The 24,270-nt window shown below is 38.5% G+C and overlaps 1 protein-coding gene, 1 non-coding gene and 1 pseudogene across 10 annotated transcripts in view; 1 reads left to right on the forward strand and 2 right to left on the reverse strand.

Annotated features, from left to right (window-relative positions):
* The window catches only part of MEGF10 (multiple EGF like domains 10), a 366,325-nt gene that overhangs the window by 274,568 nt on the left and 67,487 nt on the right, over positions 1 to 24,270 (reverse strand). For 6 of the 9 annotated variants that reach the window (XR_012069865.1, XM_072957548.1, XM_072957561.1 and 3 more), the window contains exons 2-3: positions 23,315 to 23,449; positions 10,468 to 10,599 (exon numbers count right to left, since the gene is read on the reverse strand). The gene's annotated coding sequence lies outside the window, so the exon portion shown is untranslated. The remainder of the gene's footprint in view (positions 1 to 10,467; positions 10,600 to 23,314; positions 23,450 to 24,270) is intronic. The other 3 variants (XM_072957545.1, XM_072957546.1, XM_072957544.1) reach the window with 2 other exon arrangements.
* Positions 20,953 to 21,800, reverse strand: LOC102532882 (large ribosomal subunit protein uL6-like; annotated as a pseudogene).
* On the forward strand, positions 23,095 to 23,165 carry TRNAT-GGU (transfer RNA threonine (anticodon GGU)). The gene has a single exon. It is a non-coding gene; the product is annotated as a tRNA-Thr (tRNA).

The following is a 24,270-nucleotide window of genomic DNA, read 5'->3' on the forward strand; positions in this document are numbered from 1 at the left end:
CAATCAATTCCCTTGTTCTATTTAATCCTTAAGTGACTGGCAAAAAATAATTTAAAATCATTTTTAACAGCATCATATTTCAATTATCAAGCGCTGAATTAAAAAGGAATGCAAACACTAAAATTCAACACACTGCTAAAAATGAACATGTCTGAAATATTAATAGCAACTCTAAATGATTTATAATGCCCTCTTGGGCATATTTTATGATTTATTGATGTCATTTTAGCTGCTCCATGGGTGACAGAGTCACTTCATGTGTGTGCTCTGGTGGGTTTCTAGGGTAGTTACTAGGAAACTATACACTCAGACCTTTGCTGCATGAATATCAGACTGTAGGTGAAGTTAAAAAAAAAGTAAAAATATTAATTTTTCCCATAAATCAGAGAATTGTGGGGCTAAACAAACTTTAAAATTGGTCATTTCCGGTTTTCTCAACTTCATGCAGGACCATGTTGGAGCTATCTTCAATGGATGTGAATTTCACAACCTCCCTTATTATATTGTCAGTCTTTGTTGACAAGAAATTCTACTTTAGATTCAACCTGTTACCCTTTCTGCATTAAGAAAAGCCCATTTTCTGGAGAACAGTTCATGATTTCTTTGGTAGTTCACTTCCCTTCTTCGACCTAATAAAGCATTTTTCAAACCTTCCTGTCCATCCCACAGATATTATTGCCCAGCAATAATCTACTTTATGATTTGCTTTCTATTTTTTGATTTGTTTTAGCCTAAAGATTTTCTAAAACTCTCTTAGGCTATGGTACCCAAAATATGTTTTAATCAAAACTGGACTTGTCTTCTACATCTTTTCTGACACTCTCAGTCATTTCTTCTTCTCCAGAGATACAAAGATCTCATTCCATTCTCTGGACACCCAGAACTTTTCCTTGCCTCTCCACTGACAGCTGTGCACATCTAAACAGCAGTGACACAGACCTGCACTTTTGGAGAATGGCTTATGCTCAGAAAGTACCATTCTCTCCTCCACCTGCTCTGCCTTCAAAGCTCCAAGCCCTTTAATATAATATATGGATATGGGGGAATTAGGGAGGGGACTCTGAGAGCCCATCCAATTAAATCATGTTGACAACTCCCCACTTAAAAATATAACCACGACCCAGGATTCTGTGTACTATTAATAAACTAGCCAAAAAACAAGCAAGCAAACAATAACAAAAAAACAGTCTTTTACTCTGTTTATTTTTCCGTATCCAATATGTGATTTACTTTTTGAACTCCAGTTCAATGTTGCTGACTCATGGTCACTGTATTTTTCCTTGCCTCTCCCCTGACAACTGTGCACATCTAAACAGCAGTGACACAGATCTGCACTTTTGGGAAACGGCTTATGCTCAGAAAGTACCATTCCCTCCTCCACCTGCTCTGCGATGCACCTGTATCCACCTCAAGGCTAAGTCAGGAACAGTGCAGGACAGCAGAGGATCCAAATGAAGTATGTTGAGCCAAAAATTCTAAACTCAGTGAAATGGGTTCAAATACAATAAGATCAGGACTAAAAAGGGTGGCAGTGAGTGGTGTAGCTCAGGAGGGACCTAAGCATTAGGTTTACCATCAGCTGGAATTTAGGACTTTCTTGTACATGCAAGAGAAGCCACAGATACAAATGGGTCACTGTGGCTATCAGGGGTGTAATGAACAATTAAAAATACATAAAACACTCTGTGAGTGTCTCTGCTTTAAGTAGAGACGTGACTTAAAAACTTTGGGAAACGTATGGCATTTGCACTACATTCTGGCAAATGACATAGATATTCCTGGTCCATACACATGAATGAAGCTGGGTGTAGAGGTTAAGGAGACAGCCTCTGGAGTGAGATCATCAGTTCAAGCCCTAGTACTACTGCTCTGTTCCCTGTGACCTGGAGAAAGTTATTTATCCTCACAACCTAAGCTTGTTATGTGTAAAATAAGGACAAAAACTAGTTCTCATCAAATAGGGTTGTTCTGCAGGTTAAACCCATATTATTCAATGGGGGAGTCTTGGAGCAGCAGAGCCACCATCACCTGGAAACTTGTTAGAAATGTAGAATATTAAGCCCCTTCCAGAACCTACAGAATCAGAATCTATACTTTAACAAGATCCCCAGGTGACTGTGTGTCAAAACTTAATACAGTGTTTGGCCTGTAGTCAACACACAACAGATATTACCTGCTATTGTTTTTGTTTATAATTGTTATTTTCATCCTGAATCATCTTGGGCAGGCACATCACTTAAAAACTTGAGCTTTCTAATCTGTACAACGGGAATCATAGTAATATCCAACTGCCCGAGGACCAGATCATCTTTTAAAGTCCCTTCAAATTCTAGGAGACCCCTATGAGTCGAGCATGATCACATGATGGTAATGGCTGATATTCTGACAGCGTTTACCGTGTGTCAGATGTTGTTGTTAGTGCTTTACTTGTCTCATCTTAATCATCCAACAGTGCTCTCAGAAAGGTACTATTTTTAATGCCATTTTACTGATGAATAAACTGAAACATGAAGAGATTAAATAATTTGCTCAATAAAACACACTGGGGGTAGAATCGGGATTGCAACTTTGGCAGTCTGACATAGTGATTCATACTTTTACTCTTGTCACGATTCTGTCCCTGAAGCCAGGCTGTCAAAGAGAGAGTTAAAGTAAAATAACTTTGACACAATCGGTGTGGTCCTATGTAGCATGTGGTACATCATTGTTACAGCAGTCAATATTCAGGTTCTGGCTGCACACTAGAGTATTTTTAAAAGAGTGAAGATTTTTAAAAATACAGACTTCCTAAGTCTCATCCCCACAGATTCTATTTCAGTAGTTTTGAAGTGGGACCCAAGCTTCTTATCTTTTTCTTTTTTTAAAGCTGTTAGAGATTAATCTGATGCAGAGTCAAGGTTGAAAATGTGTGGGAATATGGATTAATAAGCTACCACTTCTGTGTCCAGTATGTGGTGAGTCAAACTTCTTTCCAAAGTAACTGGAAGGAATAAGGAAGGCAGAGAGGAAGGAAGGGAAAAAGAGGGAGGGAGAGAGTTTTGTTGGTGATGGAGGTGTGAGAAATTCTCTCTAATTCCACAACACACATCCTCACGTCTAAGCGGTTTCCTTGCATGCGCTGTAGACGAGAATCGTACATCTCCTGGCCACTGTTTGGGGAGGTTTAGTGGCATTGAATAGGAAGTATCTTGGTACCACTGAATGGAGGAATGTATTTCACCTTACCTTCTTAAGGTGGACACTCTTTCAGGCAAAAGAAGGTGACTAGGACCCTGCATGTCACCTAAAACAACAGCAAGAAGACTACACCACAGCTGGAAGAGAGAAGGTGGAAATAGGACAGTTCTCGACTGAGGAGGCAGGACTGGAGGGACTGGCACAGAATCCACAGTTGCTCCCAGGCACACAAGTAGAGTAGGACATCACTATTTTCTAGAGCATTCCACACTTAATTAGGTCGACAGAAATAATTGATAAAGCCTAGCCTTGAAGCAAACTTTAGCTCTGACACAGAGAGCCAGAGAACAGTCTGAAAGTAGCAATATGGGCCCATCTCAGCACAGAGAGGCTGAAAAGTGGAACTCAGGAGAATAGATGTGCTAACATAAAAAATCCTTGAGCCCCTCTGCAGAGGAGGAAGAGCTGGACAATGAGAGCAAATTCCACTTCGCAAGAGCTTGTAGTTTGTTGTTTATATTCGTGCCAGAGTTGATAATTAGTTTTAATTTCAGGGGATTGGTTTCAATTATTCTCAACAAAACATTTGATTATCTTTATAAAGCCCTCAGTTTAAAAGACCTTCAAAGTTATCATACAGACAACTGGACCAAACACAGCCAAGTTGAACATTATGTTAGGGTTCTGATACTCAGCTTGAGTAAACAGGAACACCTAGAAAACACTCCCTCTCAAGCTTGATTTTGCTACTGGGGTAACACATAACACAGCCAACCCCAGGAGGCTAAGGAAAGGGAACAGGTTAGCAAGCAAAGTGGGAAAATCACTCTTCCTTGTGACTAGGACATTTTGAACTGAACAAGATGGCATAAGGTACCAGACTACAACACACATAGTAAGAATCCTAGATTTGAATGGAGTGAAATCAATAGCTGAAATTGAGGAAGCATTCAGGTTAAAAACAAACAGATGATCATTTATAAATAAAGCTTTAATTAACATTTATTCTTAAATAAAATATTATAAATGTTACTTTCATTGTTACTTAACATTCCAGCATTCTTCAGGGAGGTCCTGACTATGAAGAATTCACCACAGCAGTGAATAATTCATGTGGAATATCGAGTCACAGATAAAGAAGAGCAGTTGATTGGTTTTTTCCCCCAAGAAATTGTTAATGTTACATTACATTTTATTGAACCAGCCTCCAAAAATAACAGAGCCTGCACATTATTATTGCCGTTATTACTTTTCCTTTCCGAGTGCCATAGCTTGTTCTCTCTTGAGTTGATACATTCTGATTACTTTTGCTTACTTTAGAGATTTGCTTTTTCTAGTAAAAAAAAAAAATGCTTGACTCAAACCTCTCATATTCGAATTTCTTCAAGTTATAACCACTTGCTATCAAATTTAAGTCATCTCCCTTATCTTATTGGAATCCATGTGTTCATTTCCAACCTACAACTTCCATTTAATATACAGACCTGTTCTTTGGTGCCCTTTCTCTCTGACTATGCAGGACAAATGTGCCTTTCATTGGTCACAGTCAGAGCCACAGCCCCACATCATCTGAGGCATCAGGACAGCTGACACGGTGTCTGTGCAACTGGGACTACGGCAGAGCCGAGCATAACTGAAAGACTCCATGGGTCCAATTCACCTTGGACTAAGCGAGGGAACTGATTTCCAGGACCTTGAAAACAGCTGCAATGGAGCAAGCAGGCCATTTAGCGAGGGTCACAGATGTGTGGCCTGGTTTGGCCTATTTGCCTCTTCATTTTCAGAAAAGCTTCAGCAGCTGACACTGCTCCAAGTTTCCTATGAGGCTCACCATTGTGGAAATGTTCTACTCACCCTAGTGTAGGAATCTAATGATGAACCAAGTGTTTCTGTTTGGGGGTTTTGTTTTATGATTTGGGAAATTTTTTTTTTTAGCTTTTTTTGGTTTTGGGCTATTGTTCAGGGAAACTAAGGTCAGAGCTCCTTATGCCTAGCTTTAAAGCTGTTAAGCTTTTCTTCTGTATCCTTGATAAAATGTACTATTCTTCATAGAAGAAGCATGCAAATTGTATTGAAATTTGTCTTTGTGAGTTATAGGAATTCCCTTGGTTCAACAGGGGCAACTTGGGGTGGAGTTTGGGACAAAGAAAAATGTTGGGTTCAGTCTCTCCCATTGCACTCCTTTCTCATCCTCAATTGCTAAAAATTTTTTAAAAAAATTTAAATCACAGGGGCAGGGGTCTTGTTTCGCTATTACAAAAATATCACGAACTGATGGCTTAAACAATAAACATTTATTTCTTACATTTCTGGAATCTGGGAAGTCCAAGATCAAGCTGCCTACAGATGGCGTCTGGTGAGAACCTGCTTTCCTGGTTTACAAACAGTAGTCTTTTCACTATGTCCTCACATGGTGGAAGGGGCAAGAACTCTCTGGGGCCTCTTTTATAAAGTCACTAATCCCATTCATGAGGGCTCCACCCTCATGACCTAATCACCTCCCAAAGGCCCCACCTCCTAATATCATCACATTGGGATTAGGGTTTTAACATATGAATTGGGGCAGGAGGTTGGGGGGTCACAAATTTTCAGTCCATACAACAGGTAACCAAAGTCTTTAGTGTCAAGTAAAGTTAAGAGACAGTATCAGTAAAATATAATTTGTGTAACTAGTACATCTTATTTCACAGGTTTGTTTAGTAACAGCCAGTCTTGCCCCAGGAAGGTCCCTGATGCCACACTAGATACCCCCCTACAATGTCCCTATTAGCAGGAAATCAGTTTATCTCTTGGATCCCATTAGTCCCTTCCATACAAAAGATATTCCAGGATGCTAAACACTCTAAGGAGGGAACCCTGCTTGTTTCTGTCTCACTAATTCGCTACTTTGGAGCCAAACGCACCCCCTTATGACTGGAGAATGTAACCACAACTATAGGAGCCCGTTGGCTTGGAGTGAACAGGCACGTGGAAGGCTGATGAAGCTGCAGTTGAAGCCTGGACATTCTGGAGTGGTTTCCTCTGCCTGCTGCTGCTGTTTCTGCTGGTGCTTAAACAGAATCCAAAGTGATCGGCTGAGGTTGCCCTCTGCAGTGCACCCTCTGCTCAGCCTCTACTGGTTCTTCTAGGTTCCATGCAGAGAGCCTTCTAGGTTCAGCCAAGAAGCTCGAAACCAACCTTCCTGGGCTTTCAACAGCAGCTCTTAAGCTATCACTCCCTGACCTTTTCCAAGGTCAGGAGTTCCATCCTGGATGCTGGTTTCAGGAACCTCAAAGAGCTCTCATTCATGGAGCCCCCTACTTCTCCACCCCCAGAAAAAGAAACTCTTATTTTAGGCCCCAGAGTTAAAAGACAGGAAAATCTCACCAACAACTGCTATTATGGGATCTCCAACGTCTATACCCTTAAGTCTGTTCAGGTACAAGGGCAGTCATCTTCTTTTACATATAATGTTTTCTTGAAAAATGAGTAATAGGAAAATGTGAGAATTTGAAAGACTTCCTGGGATCCATTTCATGTGAACTAAAAATGCATGTAACTATATATTCATATATCCTAGTAGTGAAAATGGCTGTTTCTTATGAGGATATGGGGGCACAATGTCAGAAAATTGTTGTTTTTCATAAGACAACATACAAAACTATTTGACTCTTTAAAATATGGCCATTTGCAGATTTGATAATATAAAAACAAAAAATTTAAATTTTTGGAGAAAAGAAGTAAATCACATGCAGACTCAGGAAAAAGAGTAACTTCAGATTTCTTAGCAACAACAGAAGCCAGAGGCAATGGAGAAATGCTTTCTAGTTTTTGAGAAAAATGACTTCCAAATGAGAATTCTATTCTCAATCAAACTCTTATGTCTTGCAGTAGAAGCTTTCAGCTTGCAAGGCATATTGGCCAGGTTAGTTTAATGCAGCAGAAGTTATTCTAGCCAGTTGCTCTGGTGCAAATACTTGTGTCTACCTCCAAATTTACCTGTTGAAATCCTAATGCCCAATGGGACGGTATTAGGAGGGTGAGTCTTTGGGCATTGATAAGGTCATGGGGGTGGAGCCCTCATGAATGAGATTAATACTCTTTATAAAGGAGACTCAAGAAAGCTACCCTGCCCCTTCTGCTATGTAAGGCAGCCTGCAACCTGGAAGGGGGCCCTCACCAGAACCTAAGCATACTGGCACCCAGATCTTGGACTTCCAGCCTCTAGAGCTGTGAGAAATAAATTTCTGTTGGTTTTAAGCCACAAAGTCTCTGGTATTCTGTTACAGCAACCCATATGGACTAAGACACCAGGGTAAGCCAAAAGGATTAGCTATGAGATAGAGAGAATTCAGAGACTGCAGGAAAGGAAATGGACTGCGCTTCCAGGAGCAACACCCCAGCACCACAGCACAGAGCTGCCCGGTGAGGGTGTCACTGCCTCTGACAGAAACCGCCAAGCCAGGAGGCTGCTGTCACCAGTTCCAGCCTCTACCTCTACCTCTGCCACCACTTTGGACTCCAGGACCCTGCAATGCAGCCTTACTCAGGCCTGTGCCTGTCAGATGGAAGCCTCCAGCCCTGCCTCCTCCTCAAGTAATCCAGCTCTGGACCCAGATTCTGACTCTGGCACAAACGCAGCGGACTGGTGTAAACAAAACACATGTCTGTGCTCCAACAACTAGAAAATGACGTGGAAAATGTCCTGAATTAAGAATGCAGAATTTATAATGTGGGAAACTATTAGAATGATGGGAGAGGGGTATTCAAAAACTGAGAGCAGCCAGAATAACAAATGACCACTACACAGAGACTTGAACTTTTACCTTGTACAGACTTTTTTAGGCAGCAGCCAGAAAATACTAGCTTCATCATCAAACAAGGGAATGAATCAAGAAAAAGGAAGATACCAAATTAGGAAATAGGAGATCTAACACAGGGAGACAGGCATAGGAAGTTTCAAGATGAAGATAAAGGGAAGGTTTAATCAGCACTCTTGGTGTGAGCTGGAAAATGGAGCTTGTACAGAAGAGATGGGAATAGGGGAGGGGAAGAACCAGGTAGATCACCAAGATGTTTTCAACTCTATTGAAAGCATCCAAAAACACTGTCAGAGAAGTAAGACAGGCAACAGAGAGCACTGAACAAGGATGGGGAGAGTCAAGTATTAACCCTAAGAGAAAAAAAATGTTCACAGCATTTGTAACTGTGGATAACCCTGTGAGGCGTACCCTCATCATATAAAGTTTATGATGAAATTACATAGAAAGGAAGCTGTAGTTGCATTAGTAATATATGAAAGCTTTCTGGTAATTATACTTGCAGTGTTTTTCTATAAATGTCACTTGTTTGGTTATAACTCTGCTATAATAAAATGTACTAAAATTTAAAAAAAAAGAAAAGAAGAAGTTATATAAGGAAGGAAATACCATCTTAGCATGCTATATGTCTTCAGTGTGAATAGCATTTGCATGAGCCTGATGGTGTAAACACTCGCTATTAACAACGGAAGCAGTGATGTAAGTACACCACGCTGGAGTGAGAAGGGGAAGAAGACTCACTGGAAGGGAAAATACAGCGGCTGCGAGTCCTCATCTCTATGTTAGGAAGCCAAAGATAATATCTAACATTTAAAAATCAAGAAACAGTACTGTAAGCACGTTACTTAGAATGTGAAAGTAAACACCAGAAGAAACAGTTTTTTTTTTTTTTGTAATGTTGAAATATGTTGCCTTGAGGGAACAGAAGTTTGGAGTAAGAAAGGGTGAAGATTGCTGTTTTCATCATAAGCCTGACAGCATTATTTCATTTTTAAAGTCATATATATATATACATATATATATATATATATATATATATATATACACACACACACACATATACACAGTAACAGATAGAATTAGTAATTAAATTTTTAAAATTAGTTGTAGATAAAAGCATCTCTAGGTGTGCACGTGTAGCCTCTCTCTCCTTGAGACTCATACGTCTGCTGTCTCAGCTTCTCTGCTTTTTATGGTATACCTGTTCATTCTATAAACCATCCTCTCATCTTGTCAAGATGACAAACTACACTGGCCACTGGTTGCTTTCTGAAAATCAACCCTAAAGAAACTACAGAAGCCAGAGGGAAACTTGGATTTGAGGAACTAATAACAAAAAATAAATTAAATAAAGCACTTTGAGAAGTCCCTGGGAAGTCTGAAGACTCAGAAATTATTATGTGGTGCTGTGGAGGGGTGGAGGTTGGAGGGAAAGGAGAGAAAGGCTTCAGTCTGGGAAGGAGGGAGCCAAGGTGGCTACGAGAAGAGAGGTGAAAGGAGAGCTTCCCTTCTACTCTTGCTTCTCCCCAACATGCACGATCACAGCCTGCAAATCAGCACAGAAACTGGCAGCAACAGCCAGGGCTGCAGGGGTCAGGAGGTACAAGAGGTGTGCAAAAGCCCTGCAGGAGAAAGGAGGGATGCAAAGGGTGGATGTGTACTGACCAGCTGCCTTTGGGTATTCTCCAAACCACCAGAGCAGAGACAGTAAATCTATGGAGACTGCATCTAGAGAGTTTAAATGGGAAATACAGACTAGAGGAGTTATTTGCAGGCGGTGAGCAAATTAGAGTGGTCACCATCAGTCCTCCGGCCCCTGAGGCTCTCTTCCCTAGCCTTAATTCACCTACAGGTACAGCAACTGAAGCCTGGGCTGTAGCCATTTCCCAGCACAGAACCATGTGTAGTAACTGCTAGTCCAAGGGGAGGAGGAGTTCTCTGAAGAAATAACCAGAAAGCCATATAAGGAATACAGCTACTATATAAGAAAGACAGCAAACTCAACAATATAAACCATCTAAATTAGAATTCTAAGAGGAAATGGACCAAGAAATTAAAATAATGATGATGACTATATTAAGAGGTTAAGGCTGATATCAGCAATATGAAGCAAAAACAAGAAAACATAAGAAAGGACTCAACTGAGTAGTAGGTATGGAATATGTAGTGGCTGAAATGAATAAAGCAATAGATAAGATACGTAGAAAGATAGACAAAGCTGATGAATAAATCAGTGAGCTGGAAGCTCAGACTGAGAAACTCTCCCAGAGGTCAACAGGAACAAATAAAGACACACAGACAAAAAATACAAAGAAGCTAGGAGATGTAGATGGTATTAGGAAAAGAGTCAATACCTGTTAGCTGTGGCTTTGCACTGTGTCAGCTTAGCTAGGCTGGACTCTTTCCCAGAATCCCCTTTCCTGTACATTTCCAGTTAGGGTGGGCCATAAGCAAGATCCCTGTGAAAGGTTCAAAGAGCACTGTTACTTACCTGTCAGCTCCCCTCATGGGTGTGAAGAAGCAGTGGAGCCCCCAACTGCTCCAACTTCCACAGATCCTCTTAAGCTTCTCTGACTCCTAGACCAGGTGTGTGTTTGGCCATTGTGATGAAAGGCCGTGATCTCTGCAAGAAACACATAAAATCAAGGTTAGAGGCAAAGAGAATTAACATGAGTTTCAAGCTGTCCACAGGTCCAGCTTGTGCTTGTACAAGGGTTCCAACTTGTCCTGCTCACCCCCATCTGACTTCCATCTTCCCTTCCCAACTGCTTGCTCTGTAATTTTAAAGCTTCAGCAATGGAACTGATATACGATACATATATATGTATATGTTATGTATATCTATTTTTTAATGCCATTACACTTGAAATACAATTTGGCTGGATATAAAATTCTAGGTTCAAATTTATTTTCTTTTAAGATTAAAAAGTATTTTTCCAATTTGTCATCTTGTGCCCACTGTTCAATTTCTTATTCTAGTCGATGACTTCTTTATTTCTGAAAGATTTTTTAATCCTTTCCTTGTATATACAGACACTGATAAGTTTAAGAAATAAATAACGTAAGTAAATATGAGTAAGGGTCTTAAAAGCAGCCACATTTGAACAAAAATAGAATAACTTTTTGAGCTAGCAGAAAATAAAAAGAAAGTACCATAAATTGAAAATACAAGATATGGCAGGAGAAATAATTTCTAAAATAAAAGCAATTACAATAAATGTAAGTGAACTTAACTCACAAATAAAAAGACAAACACTTTCTGATGTCTGATTAAAAAGTAAAAGCAAAGTCTAAAAATATGTTGCCTATGAGAAACATTCTGAAAATCAAGACATAAAAGGTTTGAAAATGAAAGAGTGAAAGACAGAGGAAAAAAACAAAACCATGAAAGAAAGTTGGAACAGCAATCATAATAGCTGACGAAAAAAAAAAAAGTAAGGTGAAAGGTAAACAAACGAAAAAAAAACAGAGTCAGAAGAGATAACCATCACAAACAGATACACCTAATAATAGGTCACAATAACTTACAGCACACAGAAACATATACACTTTTTAAAACCAAACCATCAAAAATGTATTAAGCAAACAAAAATTAAGCAGATTTTATATAAACAGTATAATTAGTAGGCTTATATTATTAATTACATTGTTCAGATCTTAAATATATATGTTCAATGGGATGCTGTGTATAACATATATGCTTTATATATATGCTATAATCGTTCATGAAACAAATAGCAGATGTACATTTTTAGAAGCATACACTTATTTACACTAACAGATTAGGTCTACAGGAAATATCAATAAACTCACCAGGAACAATACCATGCAGATTGTATCTTCCCAACACAATGAATTAATATTATAAATTAATTATACAAAGTTTTTTAATGTCCTATATTTTGAAAATACCATATTACTAAATAACCTATAGGTTAAAAATTAAAATATAATCAAAGTGAGGGAGTGTCTAGAATTGAGTGAACATGAAAACACAAAATGTGTGGGACGTAACTAAAAGGAGCATTTACACCTTTAAATATGTTTATCAGGAAACAGTAAAAGTTGAAAAGAACTATAGTAAGCATCCTACTCAGGAAGTTACAAGGAAGAACATCAAGGCAAGCCCAAAGAAGAAAAGGATATAATAAAGGGAAAGAAAGAACACGGGTTTTTTAATAGACAAAATGAATAAAACTAAAGTTCTACCTTGAAAAACTTACCAAGAGAAACCTCAGATAAAACTGATTAAGAGAAAAAAAGAGACAACAAAAGTAAATAAAGCACAGATCAAAATGAAGATGGGGAAATAATTAGATTTAAGAAATAAACATATAAAATGGGTAAATTCCTAGAAAACACAAGATGCCTAACTGTTCCAAGAATAAAAAGGGAATTTAAAGTAGACTTACAAGGATTAAAGACATTTAATTGGTAGTTGAACCTCCATCCCAAATTGCTCTAGGCCTGGATGCTTTTAAAATAGAATCCATCAAACTGTTAAAAACCAATTCCTATGTGACATAAGTTGTTCCAGAAAATGCAAAAAGAAAGAATAATCCTCAGTTCATTTTCTGAAGCTAATTTATCTCATTTCCCTTAATGCCTCTGGCTTTTAAGCCACAGTTTGGAAGTTTTCCTCACTGTCATGTTATCGAGCAATTCATTCACATCTTGCCTAGTACTTGCATGGTTTCACCGTATTTTTACATTTGCATTTCTGATCCATTTGGAATTTATTTGGTATATACTGTAAATAATGAATCCAATTTTCTCTGTTCCCATATGGCTACACACAGTGGTGTGCTGGAGCTGGCTCATGCTAGCTCACAAGAGCTGACTGTTAAATTTTTAGGAATTTTGTGAGCTGATTGCTAAATACAGCCAATATTATAAAATACATTATATAAATGTACAATGAAATAAATCACGTTAAAAGCAAAACTAATAAATACTCAAAACACATCACTTCCTAATTATTTTAATACATTGTACTATTAGCAAGGTTCTTTGGGTGATTTTTGTCTGTTGCGTCCATATGGTAGAAATACTATAGGATGGTATGCTGCTGTATATCCTTTCTCAGCTCTGTATTAAACATCATACAGAGAGCATGAAATTGGCTACGGTGGGAGTACTCACACCATGGAAGTTGGCGATGCTAAAATCAGGGCTTAATTTATTGTTTTGTTGACTATATGGAATAGGCATCACTATGGCCAGTAGGCCAAATCCAGTCAGCCACCTGTTTTTGTAAATAAAATCTTACTGAATCATAGCCACACCTATTGTGGCTGCTTTTGTGCTATCATGGCAGAGGTGAATGGTCGCAACAGACACTATATAATGCCTAAAAGCCTAAATAAAGTATTTCCTATCTGACCCTTAGAGGAAGTTTGCTGACCCTCCGGACTAGACTTAAGAAAATGATGGAGAAAATGTCAACGACGTAGATTTTTCTTAAAAATGCATTTTGTCTGTGGCTATTATACTGTGAATAGCACAAAAAATGAGGCATTTCCAATATCTGAAAACTATTATCCAATGCAGCAAAGAAGGCCTCATGCTATTGACAAGTAAGTCAAGATTCAATGTGTCTTTGTCATTTCATTTCCATCTTATTCATTAATGTAAATGAAAATATCAATCTACATTCACACAAGAGCAACACTTACCAATTACAAACATAGGTTGATTATGGATAAGAGTTTGGCAAACACCAAAGAAACCATTCTGTGACAATTAACTGTATGGAATTTACAATATAGAATATACTATATCATACATATGTATACATACACAACACATACATGTATGTGTGTGTGTTAAACATTTAACAGCACAGTACTGGCTACACAACATTTCAATTTCACTTATTAAAAAGTTTATAACTCTAGTTTAAGGTGAACACAATAAAACCATTATCTGTGACATTGGTCTGGAACTATAAAGCAAGGAACAAAGTTTTAATAGCTGGATTCCATTGACAAATACTATGCTGAATTTTCCTAAGTGTGCAAACCTTTCTGTAAGTAAACCACAATCTTCTATTATTAAAATTACTTATTTTTAAAAATGTATCTTTTCCTTACTGATTTGAGACTCTCCCTTTATTGTAACTAAATGTCCATATACATGTCCATGTTTAGTTTATTTCTCATTACTCTCTTTTGTTCTGCTAGTCTATCTGTCTACTCATGTGTCAATACCAAACTGTCTTAGTTATAAAGGGTTTGTAATTTGTTGTAATGTAACTGCAAACCCTCCCAGTCTCTCACCCAACTGCTGTTCTCTTTCAGGATGTTTTAGCCATTCTTGCTTGTTTGTTCTTTCAGATAAGTTTTATAATCAAGTTGTGTTGCTCTACATGGAAAAAAATCTGGTGATATTATTATCAGGTATTTCATAAGTTTATAAAATAAAATAGGGAAAACATATTGTTTAATGATGTTGAGTTTTTCTATCCAAGAACAAGGCATATTTTCCATTTATTCAAATCAACTTCTGTACCCTTTGGGTTTATTTTCCTCCTGTAGGTTCTGGAGACTTCTAATCAAGTTTTACCTCGACATTTTTTTTTTAATCATAAAAGGGGTCTTCTTTTCCATTACATTTTGTAATTGGTTTTTCCTCTATTATGAAGGTTATTGATTTTTGAATGTTAATTATAAGCTGCTACATTACTAACTTCTTTTATTCGAGGTCATTTTTTACTAATTCTTTTGGGGTTTTCAGATATATAATCATGTCATCTGAAAACAGAGTTCTAACTCTTTGTTTCTATTATATCCTCCAATACTTTTCTCTTGTCTAATTAAAATACGTAAGAGCTTCAAAATAATGTTATATAAGAGTTGTATGATTCCTCTGTAATACCTGAGTTTACTGGAAAAGCCTTAATGTCTCATTAAAAAGCATGCAAAGTTGGTGGCTGAATTATATATATCTTATCATGTTGAGAAAGTGTAGTAGTCTGAATAATGGCCCCCAAAGATATTAAGTGCTATTCCTTAGAACCTGTAAATGTTACCTTATATGACAAAGACTTGCAGATATGCATCAAGTAAGGGTTTTGAGATGAAGATATTATGCTGGATTAGATGTGTAGACCCTAAATGCAATCACATGTATCCTTATAAGAGGAAGACAGGAGATGTGATACATACAGAAGGAGAGAAAGCAATGTACTCATGGTGGCAGAGATTGAAATGATGTGGCCACAAGCCAAGGAATGCTGGCAGCCACCAGAAGGTGGAAGAGGCAAGGAGTAGATTTTTCCCGTGAGCTTCCAGAGGGGGTGTGGCCCTACCAGCACCTTGACTGTGGTATAGTGTTAATGATTTTAGATGTCTGGCCTCCAAAACTTTGAGAGAATACATTCTGTTGTTTTAAGCTCCCCAATATTATAACTATTCAGATAGCTCAGCATGGTTGCCAACATCAACTTAAATATTTTAAACTTACAAAATCATAAAAGGCATATTATAAAAGATAAAGAGCCATTCACTATTCAGAACCGTATAGCATCTTAGAATTAATTTTAGCCAAGACTACACTCCAAAGACACAAACCATGACAAAAACTTATGAATCTGATTAAAGCAAAACTAAGAATTTCTAGTCAATGAACAAAATAATGGATAGAGTTAACAGACAGAAGATCAGGAGAAGATATTTGCAAAACATAGAACTAACATGGGACAAATATCCAGAGCATACACAGAAATGTTGCAAAGCAACTAGAAAAATATAGGAACTTCAAAAAAAACAGACAAAAGATATGAGTAAGTAATTTACAGGAAAGGAAACGGAAGGCTAAGGAGCATATAAAGAGATATTCTAACTAATTGGTATTCAGAGAAATGCAAACTAAACCAAACTAACATCAGTTCTTCGTGACTTAATCCATCAATTCAACACAATCTCAATTAAAATCCCAGCAAGTTATTTGGTGGATACAGAAAAACTAACTCAAAGTTTAAGTGGAGAGACAAAAGATCCAGAAGAGCCAACACTATACTATAGGAGAAGAACAAAGTCAGAACACCACCTAATATCAAAACTTAATATAAATCTATACTAACCACGGCAATGCAGTATTGGCAAAGGGAAAGACATCTAGATCAATGAAATGGCATAGAGAACCCAGAAACAGACATACATAAATGTAGTCAACCAATCTTTGACAAAGCAAAGAAGAAAAGGTAGTTCTCTTTTTAATCAAATAAATTTGACATGTAACAGTATGTAACATTATGTACAATGTATTACCTTGATACATTTGTATATCATAATATGATTGCAGATATAGCAATATTTATCATATTACATAATTATTATATAATAAACAACAAATGGTGCTAGAACAACTCGACATCCATTCATAAACTCATCCATTCACAAAACTTACTCCCTTCTCAAAAATTAACTCAAAATAGATCATAGACCAAAATAAAAAATGTAAAAGCATAAAACTAATAGAACATAACATAGAAGAAAATCTAAACGACCTTGGGTTTCACATGGCTTTTTAGATACAACACTAAAGGCATGATCCATGAAAGAAATAACTGATAAGCTGGATTTCATTAAAATTAAAGACTTCTGCTTTGCAAAAGTCAAGAGAATGAGAAGACAAGCCAGACTGTGAGAAAGCATTTATTTGCAAAAGACATATCTAATAAAGGACTGTTATCCAAAATACACAAAAACTCCTAAAACTCAACAATAAAATACCCAATTAAAAATTGGACAAATGATCTGGACACCTCACCAAAAAAGATACACAGATGGCAAATAAGCATATGAAAAGATGACCCACATCATTTATCATTAGGGAAATGCAAATTAAAACACTAATGAGAGACCACTACACACCTATTAGGATGGTGGAAATCCAGAACACTGACAACACCAACACCAAGTGCTGCTGAAGATGTGGAGCAGCAGGAACTCTTGCTGGTAGGAATGCAAAATGCTACAGCTACTTTGGAAGATAGTTTGGGGGTTTCTTACAAAACTAAACATATTCGTACCTACAATCTAACAATGGCATTTATTATTATTTACCCAAATGAGCTGGAAGTTTACACAAAAACCTGCACACAGATGTTTACAGTAGCTTTGTTCCTGATTGCTATCAAGTATAAGCTAAAGGAGTTCTGTATCCCAAACCAGCTTTACAAGAAATGTTAAAAGGGCTTCTCTAAGAAGTAAAAAGAAAGAAGTAAAAAAACAAAAAGGCCACAACGGAGAACATGAAAATTGTGGCAGGAAAAAGCTCATCAGTAAAGGCAAATATACAGTAAAGGCAGTAAATCAACCACGTACAAAGCTAGTAGGAAGGTTAAAAGACAAAAGTTGTATAAGTATCTATATCCACCATACCCAGTTAAGGGATACACAAAACAAATGGACATAACTGTCATAACTTGGAAGCAACCAAGACATCCTTCAGTAGTTACTGAGTAAGTAAAATGTGATACATTCAGGCAACAAAATATTACTCGGCAGTAATAAGAAGTGAGCAACAGAGTTATGGGATGGCATGAAGAAAATCTTAAATGCATATTACCAAGAGAAAGAAGCCAATTGGAAAAGGTTATATACTGTGTGATTCAAAATATGTAACATTCTGGAGAAGGCAAAACTACATACAGAGACAGTGAAAAGACTGGTGACTGCCAGAGGTCAGGGACGAGAGAGGGGTGAACTGGAGGAGCACAGCAGATTTTTCAGAGCGGTGAAATTCTTCTGTATGATGCTATAATGGTGGACACGTGCCAACACCTATGGAATATATAATACCAAGAATGAATTCTAATGTAAATTTGGACTCTGGGTGATGATGTGTCAATGTAGGTTCATCAGTTATAACATATGTACCACTCTGGTGCAGGATGTTGACAAGGGAGAAGGCTGGGTCAGGGCAAGGTATAAATGGAAACTTTTTTTACCTTCCATTCAACTTTGCTATAAACTTAAAACTGCTCTAAAAACTAAGTTTATTTAAAAGACAAAAAATAAAATGAGGCATCACTTTGCTCCTATAATGTGGGCAGATACTAAAAAGCTGGGAAAGGTCAAGTGCTGGTGGAGAGGAAGGGATATCACACTCTACTGGTGGGCACATAGACCGGTGCACACTCTGTAGCACAATCTGGCAAAGCTGAAGTGCATTTGTCAGCATAAGTGTGCACATTTCTCAAACCCATTCCTGAGACCCTACCACAAAGAGAGCCTCACATACATCTGTCAGGGAACACACAAGAGGGTGTACATTTCAATGTTGTTCACTGGAGACTATCTGGATGCTCAATGCCTGGAACGAGGGAAGGGGAGGTGAACAGGTCAAATATGGTGGTTGTAGCAGTTAGAAGACCACCGACCTGAAAGACACATGGCAACATGTGTAATACTAAAACACAGTGAAAGAAGAAAGATACAGAATGAGGTATAGAACACAATACCACTGAAAGTGAATTTTAAATATATGGACCCAGTAAAGACATACAAATAATACAAAGAAAAGAATCCACATTAAATACATTGGAATCATTTCCTATGTGGGAAGAGGCAAACAGGAGTAAGGAACTTGCATAAAATTTGTAATAAAGTAAAAAGAAACTAAATTAAACAGCAGTTTTGTAAGTACTGACATGGCATAAACTGAGTGTGGTCAATTTAAACCTCCACACCTGAGCTCCAATAACTAAAGGAAGGAAGGAAGGAAGGAAGGAAGGAAGGAAGGAAGGAAGGAAGGAAGGAAGGCAGGCAGGCAGGCAGGCAGGCAGGCAGGCAGGCAGGCAGGCAGGCAAGAAGAAACTATTCTCTCTCCCATTATGGCCACTGTAATACCACCACTACCACCACTGCCCCAGAGAGTTCCATTTTCAACCCTTGACCTTCATCTTATATCTAAGTTTGAGTTCTTTATACAATAACAATTAAGAAGCTCTTTTACTTCAGGATGCAAATACTGTCCATATAATCTTCTACCCTCATCTCAGTAAGTCCTCTCCCACCTTCCACACCTTATGCTGCAATTTCTGACGCCCCCCTTGCTCATTACGTGATATGAACAAACACACTTGAGAGAAGAGGGGAAGGGTCTCCTTACCTAGAGGGCGACAGCACTGTGCAGGGAAAGAACAGCATGTGCAAATGTGTGGTGACACACAGGGAGCATGTGGAGACCTGCATTCAGACCACGGAGAACCCTGGTCTGACTGAAATTTAGGGTGAGAAAGGGGAGCTCTAGGAAATGACTCTGCAGAGGAAAAGAGAGTCGGATCAGTTTACAAATGATTGTAGGTGAGGCTAAGGAGTTTGAATTTAAACCCGAGGCAAATGCGGAGTCACTGAAGAATGTTAAGCAAGGAAGGGAGTGACTTGATTGGATCTGTATTGAGAACAATCACTCTGACAGCAACATGGAGGAAAGGGAGGGCAGGAAAGAGGGAGCCAGTTAGAAGGATGCAGCCGTCCTCCTTGCTAGAGCATTCATGAATTTAACAAAAGCCCTTGGTAGCATGACTCTCTTAGAGGATGACACATCCATTGTAAAGTCAGAGGACTAGGTAACATGGTTTCCACATGTCTCTCCCTGCTCTATGATTTTTCAAATCCTGCTTACTTTATATTCAATCCAAGAAAGCAGTGATGAAGCAGAGAAATCTGCAAATTTGTAATCAATATGCAGAACTCACATTTCACAGACAGGAGGCATTAAAGGCTATACACGATGCTGAATGCGTAGATAACTCTCTGTGATCAAGCACACTTTACAACTGATGATAAATTTTTTGGATTCAGGTGAGGTCTGCTATTTTTTTAGGTTTTACTGTTTCTAAGTGTGTGGGAATACTCTGTTGAGTTTCATGATGAATATTCTAAACCAGGGCCGAAATATTTTAACTTCACTAGAGTCATTGCTGTATCTCCCATTCTAAATAAGATTGGACTTGATAGGAAAATCTAGGGCATTGCCTTGACAATTACCAGGCTTAGTCTTAGTTCCACTTAGGCTTTATATAACTCCAATCAGACAAAAAGCAGAGGGCTGCACGTGGCAGAAATGGGTCATCACCTCTGCCTCTTTTTATCAGAGCGTTCGGACTCCAACAGTAACTAAACACAACATTAAGCCACTTGTACACAACCCTGGCTGCAAGTTAGAATCACTTGAGCATCTGTCACAAATTCCTTGTGCCAAGGCCCAATCCCTAGTTTCTGATTTAATTGATCTGGAGTGAGAAGGCTTTAGAAGCTTTCCAAATGATTTTAACATGCAACCAGGGTTAAAAACCACTGCACTGGAAAATTAACACAGCGATTCCCGAGATGCTGCCCAGGGATGGCTGGAAGTTGGGAAGGTCTTCCAAGTGGCTGGTAGTTTGGATTCTTGTGTGTTTGGGTTACTGTATGGCTTGCCAAAAAAAAAAAAAAAAAGAATTTTCACATTAAAAATAAGTCAATTCTATCATTGATGTCCCACCTGAAGGGCACCAGTGTTTTCATAAATCTGTTTGGTAGTTTCACAGAATTGTTTTAATGGAGCAAGGGGAAGTAGGAGGAAAGGGAAGAGAGGGAGGAAATGCAGAGATTCCACTATGAGAGTTCTCACACAAGAGTTTGAGAACCACTGGGTCCAGGGAGCAGGGTCCACTGCAAGGAAACAGCACATGTGCAGGACACCATCTGCTTCCCATTATGCCCTGGGGTGGGGGGCGCTTCTGAGCTCTGTCATATTATAGTCTTCTACATTGTAGCATGAAATTGCCAGATTTTTTTTTTTAAGGATTGTGGATCACAATGCTGCCAAGTGACCTATCGATGCTCTCCCTCTCTCTCTCTCCTTTTTTAAGAAAAAGCCTCAAATCAATAGAGGGCTTTTATTGCATCTTTAAAGTATCACAAATAAATCTGAGGAACCATCCAGCATCCTATAGTTTCCACAGCTGGACAACCCTCAGAGCTTATTCAGCAGCCTGCTCAACTCTTCCTTTTTCAGTGATAAATACCATGCAAAAAGTTTCTGATATCCTTGCTTTTAACCGTTGTGGCTGAATCAAAGCAGCTAAATTTGATATGAATTCAATGTCATTTCCTTCAAGACTTAAGTCATCTTTCTGGGCTTGAAATAATGAACAAGCAACGCATGGCCTCATCTGAATCCTGCGAATATATTTTTCAACCAACAAATTCCAGATTTCCACAAGAGACCTGTTTTACTGAATAACACCGTTGATGGGGAAGTGAGAAAACACACATCCTGTGACGGAAGCCCAGTACCTCGCTCTCGAGCATGCTCTGTATATGAACTACAGAGAGTCTGCACTGTGGCCAGTTTCTTTCTGCTTCCCCACTGCTACAGACTGAGTGTTTGTGTTCCTCCCAAATTCATATATTGAAACCTAATCCCCAGTATAGTGGCAACTGAAGGTGGGGCCTTTGAGAGGTGGAGTCCTCATGAAAGGGAGTAGTGACTATATACCTATGGACCAGGAAGCAGGTCCGCATGGGCAATAAAATCTGCAGCACTTTGATCTTGAACTTTCCAGCCTCCAGGACTATGAGAAGTGTCTGTTGTTTATAAGCCACCCAACTTATGCAATTCTGTTACAGCAGCTTGAACTGATGCTCATCATTCATCAACCCAGAGCTTCTTCTTTTTCTTTCCAAGGAGACTGAGCTCTATAGTGACGTGATTTAAGTCCCTCCCCAGGGTTCTTCTGGGACCCTTCATAATAACTGTGCATCCCTTCAGAGTGATGTCCACATTTCCTAGGATAGTAACACTCTGATTTCTTAAGATGGTCCTCATTCTCACAGTAGATGTGGCAAAGAGCTCAAGGTCTCTTGATAATGATAGAGGGAGGGGTCTTATTTATGGTATTCTTTCTTTTCTATCATTATAAGAATTATTATATAAAAATATAGTTATGTATTCATTTTCTAGCATTGCCATAACAATGTGCCATAAACTAGGTGGCTTAGAATAAACAAAATTTATTGTCCACAGTTCTGGAGGTCAGCAGTCTAAAATTAAGGTGCCACTGGGGCCACATTCCCCCAGAAAACTGTAGGGGAATCCTTTCTTGCTTCTCCCTAGCATCTAGGGGTTTTGCCACCAATCTTTGTTGTTCCTTGGCTTGCAGCCAGTTAACTCCAATCTCTGCCTTCATCGTCACTCACTATGTTCTACGTGCCACTGTCTTCACAAGAGCATCTTCTTATAAGGACATCAGTCATACTGGAGTAGGGCCCACCTTACTCCAATATGATTTTATCTCGAGTAATTATATCTGCAGCAACCCTATTTCCAAACAAGTTCACATTCTGAGGTACTAGGGGCTAGGACATAACATGTCTTTTGGGGGGACACAATTCAACCCACAACAATATCCAACTAGGTTATTTAGGGATTTTTAATGTAAAAATTGAATTTTTAAAGAAATCAATTCATTAAGCTCTGCGTGCCAATATAACTTTTGATGAAGCTGTTTCATTTCTGGTGCTCTTCACAAAAGAGCCAAAGATGAAGTGAGTCTCTGCAATAAAAAGAGAGACCCTTGACTAAAAGAATATGCCCTAGGGACTATTCCTCTATGATCATCTTCTTTTCAATTAAAGCAAAAGAGAAAATAGGAGGAAACTTCTCTCCTGTTTACTTTATATGAAATTTTAGTTGAGAATTTACCTTAAAACCTTGAGTTGTGTTGGCGAGGAGAATGTTTTTAAGGAATATGCAAAGTTCCCATCTTTATTAGTGTTAAACATGAGAATCTAAAAAGACTGAGGAAAAAAGGCACTCTAATTTCTGAAAGCTATTTTTTTTGTTTGTTTGCAATACTTATGACAACTTGAAACAGAAAGACCTTGATGATATAAAATGTTATTCCTCAGAGTTTTTATTGGTAAAACAGCCCTTGTTTTTTCTGTGCTACTGAATGAAACTTTATCCTTCAATCTATTGAACTAAAAAAAAGTATCCCTATCAAGGATCTAAAGTAATGAAACCAAAGAGGAAGAAGTTTAGATTTTGTTTCTTCATTCATATGAGCATATAGTAATTACAGTAAAAAATACTTACAATAAAAAATATAGATATGGGGGTGGGGGGTGTAGCTCAGTGGTAGAGCACATGCTTGGTGTGCATGAGGTCCTGGGTTCAATCCCAGTGCCTCCGTTAAGGGAAGGAAAAAAATACATATGGATATAAATAGGCAGGGAAGTAATCAGCAAAACTCTAAATAGTATTTCACTTTCCCACTACTGCTGTGACAGAGTAAAGCACTACCCACACAATCCAAGAAGACAGAGAATCTGAATCCTCACCTCAAAGATCTACACTAAGGCTCTTCCTGGGCATGGGGCTAGACTGTCCTCGTCCACACTTGCCCAGCCTTTGGTGAGTGCAGTCACGTCCATGCCTTGCACTGACAAGTTGTGACAGAAATCCAACTCAAACTGCTGTAAGAAAAGACAAAAAAGGCTTGTAACTAATGACTGGACACAGTGGCTCAACAATGTCCCCAGGATTCAGCTCTCACATGCTCTTTTTCCTCTGCTTTCTTTTGTGTTGGCTTGACTCTCCACATGGAAGCCCCTGGCAGGCTGACTCAGCTTCAAGTCCAACAGAAAGGAAACACATTTCTGTCATTCCCAGTAGGATCTCCTGAAACTGGAAGACTTGTCCATCTTGAGCTGTGACCAATGGAATGAAAGCCCTTATTGGACAGCCTGAGGTCAGCAGCTACTCCAAAGTGAGGAGGTTGGATCAGCATTATGTGAACTCCAGAGACTGAAGAGGGCAAAGCCCATGCCCTACATACCATCAAGAGCTGTTGCTCAGGGTTTGGAGACTGGGTGGGAAAATACAACCAATTCCTATTTCAAATGAGGATAAAGAATCCAGAATATGAAGAGGTCTACTTGGGGAAATGAACTGAATCTTAAGTCTCCTCTATCTGAAGCTGTGATAAACACATGATTCAATTTTACGTTTTCTGTGGTCCATCAGAAGTAGTGTATCAAATGATAACTACTCTAAAGCTACAACGTGGACGGACATCAAAAATATTACATTGATACCTGCCGAGTCAAAAATCTGTATATAACTTTAAAGTCAGTCCTCTGTATCCACTGTTCCACATAAGGGGATTCAACCAACCTGGGGTTGTGTAGTACTGTAGTAGGTACTTACTTTAAAAAAAAAAAAAAAGAAAAAACGTACATAAGTGGACCTGCACAGCTGGTATTCAAGGGCCAACTGTACTAAACAAAAGATGTCA

Source organism: Vicugna pacos, chromosome 3, assembly GCF_048564905.1.
Source record: "Vicugna pacos chromosome 3, VicPac4, whole genome shotgun sequence".
Classification (NCBI taxonomy): Eukaryota; Metazoa; Chordata; class Mammalia; order Artiodactyla; family Camelidae; genus Vicugna; species Vicugna pacos.